Here is an 11,044-nt window from a genome sequence, read left to right as displayed (position 1 = left end):
ATCTTCCTGGACCGGAGACTTGCATTCAGTTAAAAGTTTTAAAAAGATGATTTCTCCATTTACTATATTTATAGACAAATAAACCAATAAATCCATCTAAGACACATGTAGGATAAATTAACAAGAATATTATACTAAAAGATTTATAATGAAATTAAGGAAGTGTCTAATTTTCAACAGTTGACTAATACTAACAGAACTATCATCCTTACTCCTCCAAATAAGACAGAATATGCAAGAAGGTTTGTAATGAAATCGATTTATAACTGGTGTTGTATGCTCGAAAGAACTTTGCTATTTGACATGGACTATGCTTGGATGAAAGAATTCCAACACAACAGGCACCTTCAATGTATGTGTTGTACGATAAGGCAAATATACGCGATCTATTTGGTTATATCTACTAGATGTTCTGAAAGAAAAACGTTAATCCAATACAGGGACGATGGTTTCGCTGAAACTTTAGATAAATGTAGAAAAGAAGTTATTATCACCTTCAACCAGGTAGGACTGATCATGACTACAAACACAAACCATATGATGCCACCATCAGTTTAAATATAAATTCATATAAACCTTTCAACAAACTCTGTGAAGCACTAAAATATATAAAGAGGGACTCAATCTACACATCTAAATTTTAAGAAGCTAATTGAAACATTAGTATAAGGATATTTAACCTCTCTACTTGAAAAAAAATCTTTGATAGAACAACACTTTAGGAAAGCTCTCACCGATTCAAGGAATCATTGACCTACATTTGCTTTTATCTTTAAGAAAAAATAGGAAGGAACCTAGATGGTTCTATTATTAGAACAGATGTTTTATGAGCGACTTTGTCAAGCATCAAACTCAAGAGATGCATCCCAGCATGAAAAGTTTGTACACAGAAGAGATCAGCAATGCATTCCTCTTTGACAAAATTATGGATAGAAACGGCCCAAAACTTTTAAAATATGGCTTTATTAAAAAAAAAAAACTTTAGTTGAAATCAATAATCTGGCAACAGAAATTTTTACAGAAACATCATATAATGTTTATATACTGTGTTTATATACTCGTTGTAGACCAGAAGGAAGTTTATTCTATTTTCACAGGCTTTGGAAACAAGTAACTGGAATGTTCTACTTGATGTTCTTGTGTAACTTCAAAGGCATTCCTGATTAGTCTATTATCATAGAAGTACAACTATTTAGTAGTGTCTCTGGTATTATCGCCATACTACTTCTTGGGAGCTGTACAGCACATTCAGCGTTCAAACTCTTCTTGGATTTGGGTACAAATAATGCACCTATTTCCAGCATTGCCAAGAATTCGGAAACCGATCAAGTTCCATGATAAATGATTGTCATAGAAGAATGATTTATGGCTCATAAGAGATCGTGTTTATAACGTTTTGGAGAGAAAAGTAATGGCGGAACAGACCCACCTGTTATAAGACAGCCGAACTGATAACGAAGTTGTTATTTAACTTAGTTGAAAGATGATCAAGTAGATCAATGATGAAAGCATTTCAGAAGTGACTAATTGTATTGTTTAAGGTATTAGTTAGTGTATCCTTCCCTTTAATAGTTTACTAAAGTGATTGAATGAAAATAGATTGATCAAATAAACAAAAGGTTTTTATTAATTTTAAATAGTTATATATTTTAAATAATTTATTAGCCATAGCTAAATTTTTAGATTTTTCTTATTTTTTCTGTAATGTAAGTAATATAAGTGATAGGTATAATGTTCTGTAAGCGGCAGGTATAATGTAATATATTTATGTATTTGCAAATAGCAATAACAAGGTAAGATCATTTCTGTTTGGCGGTACTTGTGGAAATTTTAAAGTTTAGTGAAAATTTTAAAATTACATGAATTGATATACTTTTCCACACTGAATATCAGGAGATAAATCACTTTTTTCAGAAATTTTTTTTTGAAAAGCTACAGAGGTTTAAAGTTTAATGATTTTTACCCAGTCAGAAAACAGGACTTGGAAGCTGTCATTTTGTGCGTGACAGTACATGTTGTCAACTGCTAACAGATGAAATATTGGCGGAATTCTGCTTTATGCACGCCATATAACCCCTCATAACTTTTTTTATATCTTTTTGAAAATTTTCAGAAAATTTTCGCGAAATTTTATTCCACACACCGGAATTCATACGATTATGCAACTCCCCGCGCCAAAAAAAAAATTCGTGCATGACTTAAGGCCTATTTAGATGTTATTTTTAGCATATCTCATGATCACCTCATGCTGCATGTGTTTTAAGCGTTTAATAAGCAGCAAAAAGAACACTGGTAAGCAGCTTGGTGACAGCTTGGCTTGTTAGTATGGAAACAGGTACCTATATGTCTGTGGCTCTTGATCGGCCAAAATTACCCAAAATTTGCCAGCTTTGTAAGCTATTAACTCTATATTTATTGATTTATGTCGAAAAGGAATTTCATTCCAATGGTTACTTTACAAAACTACACTAATACGCCAAATTGGAACAGCAATTAAAAAATTGAAAAGTGGCAGCCAAACAAAAGATCCATGAGGTAAAATGGAATAGGAAGAGGATTAAACAGATAAAATCTTCTGTTGTTATGGTAAATGTTATGTTTAGGGTAGATAATTATGATTAACATCACAAATTCGCAAATAAGCTGTGATTCAAGATCTGCATATTACTTATGTATCATAGGGCGGTGAGCTGGCAGAGTCGTTAGTGCGCTGGGCGAAATGCTTAGCGGTATTTCGTCTGCCGGTATTTCGTTCTGAGTTCAAATTCCACCGAGGTCGACTTTGCCTTTCATCCTTTCGGAGTCGATTAAATAAATACCAGTTACACACTGGGATCCATGTAATCTACTTAATCCCTTTGTCTGTCCTTGTTTGTCCCCTGTTTAGCCCCATGTGGGCAATAAAGAAATAATTATTTATGTATCAGAATAAATGTCACTTGTTAAAGGAAAATAAATTGTGATTCAATTTTCATGATACAAGGAAATAACTGAATTTAACTGAACCTGATATGAAATATTTTAATTGAAAGATACAAGAGTAATATTTTGAGGCGTTAATAGAAGTTTTCTCGATAGTATAAACAGAGTATAAAAATAACATCTCAAGTTTATATGTATGACACACACACACACACACACACACACACACACACGTATACGCAGATAAACACACATACACACTTTGTTGATATATTTGAAAAAACGAAGGCAGTATAACAACAGTGTAAAGATATACGAGTATATGAGAAGTGTTTAGGTTTACAATAAGACAAGTGAGAAGTGTGTGTGTGTGTGTGTGAGAGAGAGAGAGAGGGCGGAGAGAGAATGAGAGCGACATACAGAAAGAAAGAGAATGAGAAGTTTACTTTCCATATGGTATAAACCTTTCTAAATACGTAGGAAGCTGAGAACAATTAAGATAGCAATGCCCTCTAGCTTTGCTTGTTTACCACACGAAAATGTAGTAGATTTTGGATATTACTTGATTTTTTTTTTCGTTATCCGATGTATGTATAATTAGAGTGAAAGTTAATGAAACATAAAAACATTCATCAACTACTCATCTTCCTCCTGCTGACAAATATCTGTGATGCTCTCACATCTCCATTAACAAGTAAGTGGACTAAGACTGCAGCATCAAAGTGTTACGGTCATAATCGTCAACCAACAAGAATATTTGTCGACTATATAAATAGTAAAGACACACATGCACACACACATGGATACGCACGCGCGCACACACATGCACTCACGCGCACACACACACACACACACACGGATACACTCGCGCGCGCACACAGACACACACACACACAATTGCTATTTTTTACTTTTGCTCTCTGTATCTCTACATTCATTCACACAAACATACACATGTACACATTTGCTTATATTTAGCAATACCAGAAATCATTTACAAAGTCATTTTTGTTGTTTCACAGTTATTGTCTTAAATTCTTACACGTGCAAGCTGCTTAGTTTATAAAACAGAACCAGTATAAACATTTATAAGTCCCGATGGAAGTGTATAAGTAATCTCTATTATTAGCAATGAATTATGCTGGCTTTGAGCCAATTTTGAAGACATCATTTCTGATCCCATTACCACAATCAACGAGCAACCACTGGAATTCGACTTACTATAAATATTGTTATTGTTATTCTTGTTGAGGTTGTTAATGTAATTCTATTTTTTGATTTATCGACTAGTAAATAGCAAGACGAAGCTTATGACTCAAGATATTATATTAGCCAGTACTTCTCAAATATTTCACTTTCTGGCGCATTTCTGTCTTCCTTCCTGCTTCGCTCTCTTCGCTTTCTTCCCAAGCTCCAGTTTCCGGTTTCATTCTTTGTTCTTTTTCGCACAACTTAGTTGCAATACGAGAACACAATTTACACAAACCAAGTTTCCAAGTAGCTTCTTGATAATAATTAATATCTCATTGTTAAATCTAAATAAATAAATATAAATGACTTTAAAACTAAAGTGATTGATATATTTCTTATGACTTCATGTGATTTACATATATCCTTTTCAAGACCTAACATCACGATATGTCTTAATAAGAAACAACTGCTCTATAATTCTCGTACGCATACGTATAAGTATATACTTACAGATTTGAAAACATACATGTGTGTGTGTGTGTGTGTGTGTGTGAAAGCGAAAAAAAAAGAGTGTATGAATTTCAGAATATATGTGTGTGTCTGTGTGTGAGCATGTGTGTGTACGTGTTGTATTGCATGGGAGTTAATATATAAACAATATTCTCAGATTGCAAATTTAGTAGTGAAATTACCAAACAATTCATTATTAAATTTGAGGTAGGGAAATTGGGCCTTTGAAAGTTAAATGCTCTGGCCTCAAGCAAAAAGAAGTTTCAGCTGTATAATACGAACCATCTGCTTCTTGGTTAGATATTTAGAACAATTTTAACGAGGACATATTTTCATATATGCGCATATACTACATTAAGTATTTTAACCTACACTTAGTTCTATGTCGTTCGTGTAGTATGCATTCCTGGAGAATTTTTAATGTTATTTTAGATTGTCTAATTATATTCTTTACAAATCGTTCTGTAATCTGGTAGTTATAATTTAGACTATGTTATCCTGAAAAGGTCTAATGCGAATGAAATATGTCCAAAGTTGTAACAATAGCTACCAAATATCAAACTCACTCTTTTCCCGCATATTTCCATTTAATTTTTAAACAACTTAATTTTCTGACTTCTATCCTTTATCCTTTTCCGGAGTATTTTCATTAACACAGGTAAATTTTCTTCTCAATACGGGTAATATTTCAATTGATTTAAAAATTTCTTTTTGGCTTTAAGATATTAGCCCCTACTTAGCTATACTAATATAAACCATTGTTTCACAGGGTTGGTGAAATTAAATTGGTTGCAGACGTTCAGTTGCCCTCATCAAGGAACAGAAATATTGTGAAGTAAGAAAAAAATTACCAAAAATTTTAAAGATTGAACAAAATTTGTATCTCCACTCCTGCCTGCACTGTCATAGTTAGCACCATATCTGGATAGTAGAGTTTCCATCTTTCACTCATATCTACGGTACCAGAGTCACGAAACTTTGTAGAGGAAACCCCGACTATATATGGTTCAAATATCTGAAGAGAGAATCATAGGATAGATTTTACGAGCGAGATCAATTGGCATGAGACCTAAGAGAAGTCCACGAACGAGATGATTGGATAGTATTCCGAGCCCGGTTTGGTCATGTTTGGAGATCCAGCCGGGACATTTATTAAGGTTACTTCTAACATGCCCCTCTACAGGGCGTTTCTAAGGACTCTGCCCGCATGACCCTCACCGGAAAAGTAAGGGTATGAAGAGAAAGATGAAGCAAAATTTAAAGAGAAATAAGAGATTGTTGATAAAGACACTTTGATGCAACATCTTCCGATAAATGCTGAAAACGAAATTTCATCATCACCTCATAGTTGGCATGATAAATCATTTATAGAGAAGAAAACTATAGGCGCTTAATAGAAATACCCAAATCTTCATAAACATCAACTTTATAAGTATACAATTACCTCACTTATACTTTAAACCAACAGCCAGTTAGCTAGAGCATCTATCAGGTGCAGCATATACATTCACCCATTAAACTGGACAATAATTCCAAGCATAATTTCCGCTGGTTTCCATTTTTCAATTGATTTACACTAAAATTGGCTGCTGATTTCAAAACTACAGACAGTTTTCATTACGTCAAGTTTTCTTTTTTCCCCAGTTTATTCTCTGAATAAGCACAATTGTATTGATTGTCTGGAAGTAATAAGACTTGTCAGCTGATTGCTTTTATTATTTTGTTGATAGAGAGTGTGAATTTTCAAATCAGGTGACTTTAGGTTGAGTTTTCAAATCTCCCCTCCAAAAAAAATAAGTCATAATTATTGACCAGTCAAATTCCTCAGCTGGTCTTCAATCGTCAAGAGTCAAGCTCTTGTTTCAAGATGGAGACTGGAAGCTGACTTGGCGCTAAGATACTTGAAATTACACGAATGTGATCAAGATATGGTAGTAACAAGTACTGTAGTGCAGAGGATTTGAAGCTAAAACACCGAAAAACAGATTAGTGCAGTGGAGGAGAGATGGCAAGGATTTGAAGTGAGTGAACTTCTGGTCTGAAGTGTGCAGGGATTTTGTTCTAAGGTCGGAGGAATAAGTTTATACCCTGTTCTTCTTTCTTATGGAGTATCTGTGTGAATGTATATGTATCTATGGTGTATTTGTATGAATGTATATGTATGTATATTCATTTTTGAATGAATATCTACGCATATTTATGCAGAAAACACATATATATCTGGGATAGTGGCTACAAATCCCTGCAGCCGCCTTATACAGGTGATTACTATCGTATTCTGTAAATAATACATAAAAGTCTGTCTGCAAGGGGTTAGCAGATATTATGTTAGCATTTTGTTTTGTTTTTATAAGCTTGTGACTACTCAACTTATTTTTTTATTCCATGCTTATTTCCTTTCTTTCAGATCATGTCTCCTTCTGCTACTGCTACTTCTTGCTGTAAGTACCTAAACAGCCCTGATTCATTTTCCTATGTCTGTGGCAGTTTCACCATTCCCAGTTAAACGTGAAATATCAGAGTATTTGTGAAGCCAAGCTATTTTGCATAATTTAAAGTAAAAGTTGTTGACCAAGACAAGTCTTGGTCCCCTCACAAGGTGTGTAAGCAGTGTGTAGAGTTTACGGATGTGGACCAAAGAAGCACGTGATGAGTTGGCATTTGGTATACTTATGATTTGGCGAGAACCAAAATATTGCACAGACTGATACTTCAGGATATAACAAGAAAAACAAATGTAAAATCAAGTGTCCTAGTCTACCATCAGCTATACGTCCAGTGCCTCTTTCAGCTGAAATCCCAGTGCTAGTTTTCGTTCAACTACCTTCTCTCGAAGATGCGGATCATGATGAAGAACCCAATGACAGCAACGATACAGATTTTGAAATTGATGATGACTCATCTCGTAAGGTATTCGATCAGCACGAGTTGAATGATAGGGGCACGAGATCTGAGATGATCAAAAATAGGCTTTAGAACTCCTAGCATCAAAACTAAATGAGAAAACCTTGGTTGAAAAAGGAGCGAAGGCATCCTAATTTCGATCCAGAGAAAATTCTGCCACAGCATACAGAATTTACTGGAGGGTTGAGAATTTCGATCTGCAACTCAATTGAATAGCGACTGTTCATCGATAGCTCAAAGAGAAGCTTAAAGTATATCCTCCTCCACAATGGCAATTTATATAGTGCAATCCAAATTGGACATTCAGTTTGTCATCGTGAAGAATATATCGACATAAAGAGAATCGTTGATTAGTTACAATATCACAAAATCAATTGGATCACCTGTGTTGACCTTAAAATGGTGTGCTTCCTTCTTGATCAGTAACACAGATACATCAAGTATCCTTGCTTTCTGTGCATGCGGGTGGAGAGGAATTGGCCTCCAAGATCTTACTTCAAACCTGGTGATCCCAATATTCTACATGAGCCACTTGTTGACATGAAGAAAATCATATTCCCACCTCTACGCATGAAGGTCATGGAAGAACAGTATTAGGGTAGCTGGGATGTAAATATAATGGCTGACTATTGTTGGAACATAAAGTGAAATTGCGCACAGATTGAACAATCCAGGAAAAGCTTAAGCGTAAATTTTTACCTTAGCTACTTGCACACAATTCCCCTCACAAAGTAATATCCTTTTGTGAACGAAATAGATTTGTATAAACTTTACAGTCAAGCAATGTTTTATTATATTACATTGTGTGTAAATTTTAAAAACATTCTAGAAAATAAGCACAAATTTGTTAGATGCGGTATTTTTATGGTTTTTGAGACAAAGTGAGGGTACCATATAGCTCAAAAAGCTGGTGTGATACAGAAAAACCGGGGTCAGTTTTAAATTTAGAGGCCAAAACTTAGTCAAAAACAACTGTCAGATCTAACTCAACAAAAATTGTGTTCCCCAATATCATTTAAACATAATAAGCGTGCACTTCATTTGAGAACAGATTAAGGACTATGGTGAAACAAATGTGGCCATTTTGAATAGTAAATATATATATAAAACATTATCAGCAAATATAAAACAATCAACCTGTAAACTTTCATTAACCCAAACCTACAACTTTTTATTTTATGATAAAAATAAATAATGGATAAACATATATGAAACACCCAGTAGTTAATTCATTAGAGCTATTCGTCTGTTATTAAGGAACAAAAGCACTCAGTTAAGTTGACTATCTAAATAGTGAAGTGTTATTCTTTTAATAGTGTGTAGGACTGAGGGTCCAGCTATAGCTTCTAGTTTTTGTTCATAACTTTTTTTTTTATCATACTCAATGCGCAGGAGTGGTTGTGTGGTAAGTAGCTTGCTTACCAACCACATGGTTCCGGGTTCAGTCCCACTGCGTAGCACCTTAGGCAAGTGTCTTCTAATATAGCCTCAGGCCGACCAAAGCCTTGTGAGTGGATTTGGTAGACGGAAACTGAAAGAAGCCCGTCGTATATGTGTATTTGTATATATATATATATGTGTGTGTGTTTGTGTATCTGTGTTTGTCCCCCAACATCGCTTGACAACCGATGCTGGTGTGTTTACGTCCCCGTAACTTAGCGATTCGGCAAAATAGATCGATAGAATAAGTACTAGGCTTACAAAGAATAAGTCCTGAGGTCTATTTGCTCGACTAAAGGCGGTGCTCCAGCATGGCCGCAGTCAAATGACTGAAACAGGTAAAAGAGTAAAAGAGAGAGAGAGAGAGAGAGAGAGAGAGAGAGAGAGAGAGAGAGAGAGAGAGAGAGAGAGAGAGAATGCTCCAATTACTACGGGTACTGTTTTCACCTTCATGCCCAACATTTTGAACAATTCAATTTCGAGATTTTTGCATTTCGATAATTTCGCCACTTCTTTTTGGTAATATTTTGGACAGAAGGGATTACAATGTCTAACAGTAAGCAGGTATTTTTTTTTTGTCTTGTTTTTTTTTACCAATCCTTTATTATGTCTGGGAGATTAATTTTGATTTCTTTGTCCGTTTCAACATGTATATCCCAGATGACTGTGGCCTATTCATAGTCGTGTACTTTGTTTGGCACTTGTTTATACCATTTCTTGCTAGTTTTTATTTTGTAGTGATGGCATATTACCTAGTGGATATCTTTTCTATTTTATTGTTTCAGTTTTGAGACTACGACCATGCTGGGGCACCGCCTCAAAGAATTTTAGTCGAACGAATCGACCCCAGTACTTATTTTTTAATCTTTTAAAGCCTGGTACTTATTCTATCTATCGGTCTCTTAGATCGAACTGCTAAGTTACGGAGACGTAAACAAAATAACACCGGTTGTCAAGCAGTGGTGGACAAGCAGAAACACAAAGATACACGCACACATACGCACGCGCATGCACACAAGCACACGCACGCACACAAGCGTACACACACACACGCACACACACACACAATTCAAACACGCGTGCACGCGCGCGCAGACACAGACACACGCACGCACACAAGCGTACACACACACACGCACACACACACACAATTCAAACACGCGTGCACGCGCGCGCAGACACAGACACACACATACATATATAAGACGAGCTTTGTTTCAGTTTCGTCTACCAAATCCACTCACGAGGCTATAGTAGAAGACACATGCCTAAGGTACCACGCAGAAGGACTGAACCCGGAACCATATGATAAAGAACCAAACTTCTTACTACAAAGCCATTTCTGCGCCTATAACTACTTATTCGGTTATGTCTGTATTCAGATTTGGCTAGGACTGGACAGTAAGAGATGATTGATCAACTGTCTCATTGTGTTGTTTGCACATTCTGTATTTGGTGTTAGGGTCTGTTTTCATTATTTTGCTTTTATAGTTGTTTGTGGTCAGGCATTGGTCTTGTGCAGCAAGAATCAGTCCTTCTGGTCTGATTTTAGTCCAGATCTTTTGAGCTATTTTTGGTTTTTACTTAGGCTCACTTCTCTGTCAAGCCTTCCAGGATACTGGCCATGGTGTGATTTTTCTCTCCATTTCTTCTTTAGTATGTTTTGTAGTATTGTTTTCATGTTTCTTTTTTGCCTCTTTTCTGCTGTGTTGTCATCTAAGATGAACGTTTCAGTGTAGTTTGTTTCGGTCTTGTATTTTCGACTCCTTATATATAGAAGTGTTTTTTTTTTGTGTTGCATTATTGCATGTAGTAGTCGTCCATTTTTTGTTTTTAAGTATTTTTCTAGTCCAACTGTTATTTTATAGTAATTCTCTGTGTCAGGCCGCGACCTCCTTGTGATCGGGTCAATATATTCTGCCTGTATCTACTTTGTGGTGATGACTTCAGTATGCTGTTAATAGTTTCCTGTTTTTTCTATCTAAGTTTCTCGATTCACTAATTTTCCAGTTTATTATGTTGAAGCTGTGATTTCTGACTGGTATAACTTGTGTGTTTATCCTTATATCTTATTTTT

General features: G+C 35.4%; 1 long non-coding RNA gene across 1 annotated transcript; it reads left to right on the top strand.

Moving 5' to 3' along the window:
• Nucleotides 1-3,334: 3,334 nt before the first annotated feature.
• LOC128247112 (uncharacterized) lies at nucleotides 3,335-8,808 on the top strand. Its single transcript, XR_008263533.2, has 3 exons — nucleotides 3,335-3,616; nucleotides 5,393-5,458; nucleotides 7,031-8,808. It is a non-coding gene; the product is annotated as an uncharacterized LOC128247112 (long non-coding RNA).
• The last annotated feature ends 2,236 nt before the right edge of the window (nucleotides 8,809-11,044 follow it).

The sequence above is a fragment of the Octopus bimaculoides genome, chromosome 2 (genome assembly GCF_046866305.1).
Source record: "Octopus bimaculoides isolate indiv1 chromosome 2, ASM4686630v1, whole genome shotgun sequence".
In the NCBI taxonomy this organism is placed as follows: domain Eukaryota; kingdom Metazoa; phylum Mollusca; class Cephalopoda; order Octopoda; family Octopodidae; genus Octopus; species Octopus bimaculoides.
This window is presented reverse-complemented; position numbering and strand designations above follow the sequence as displayed.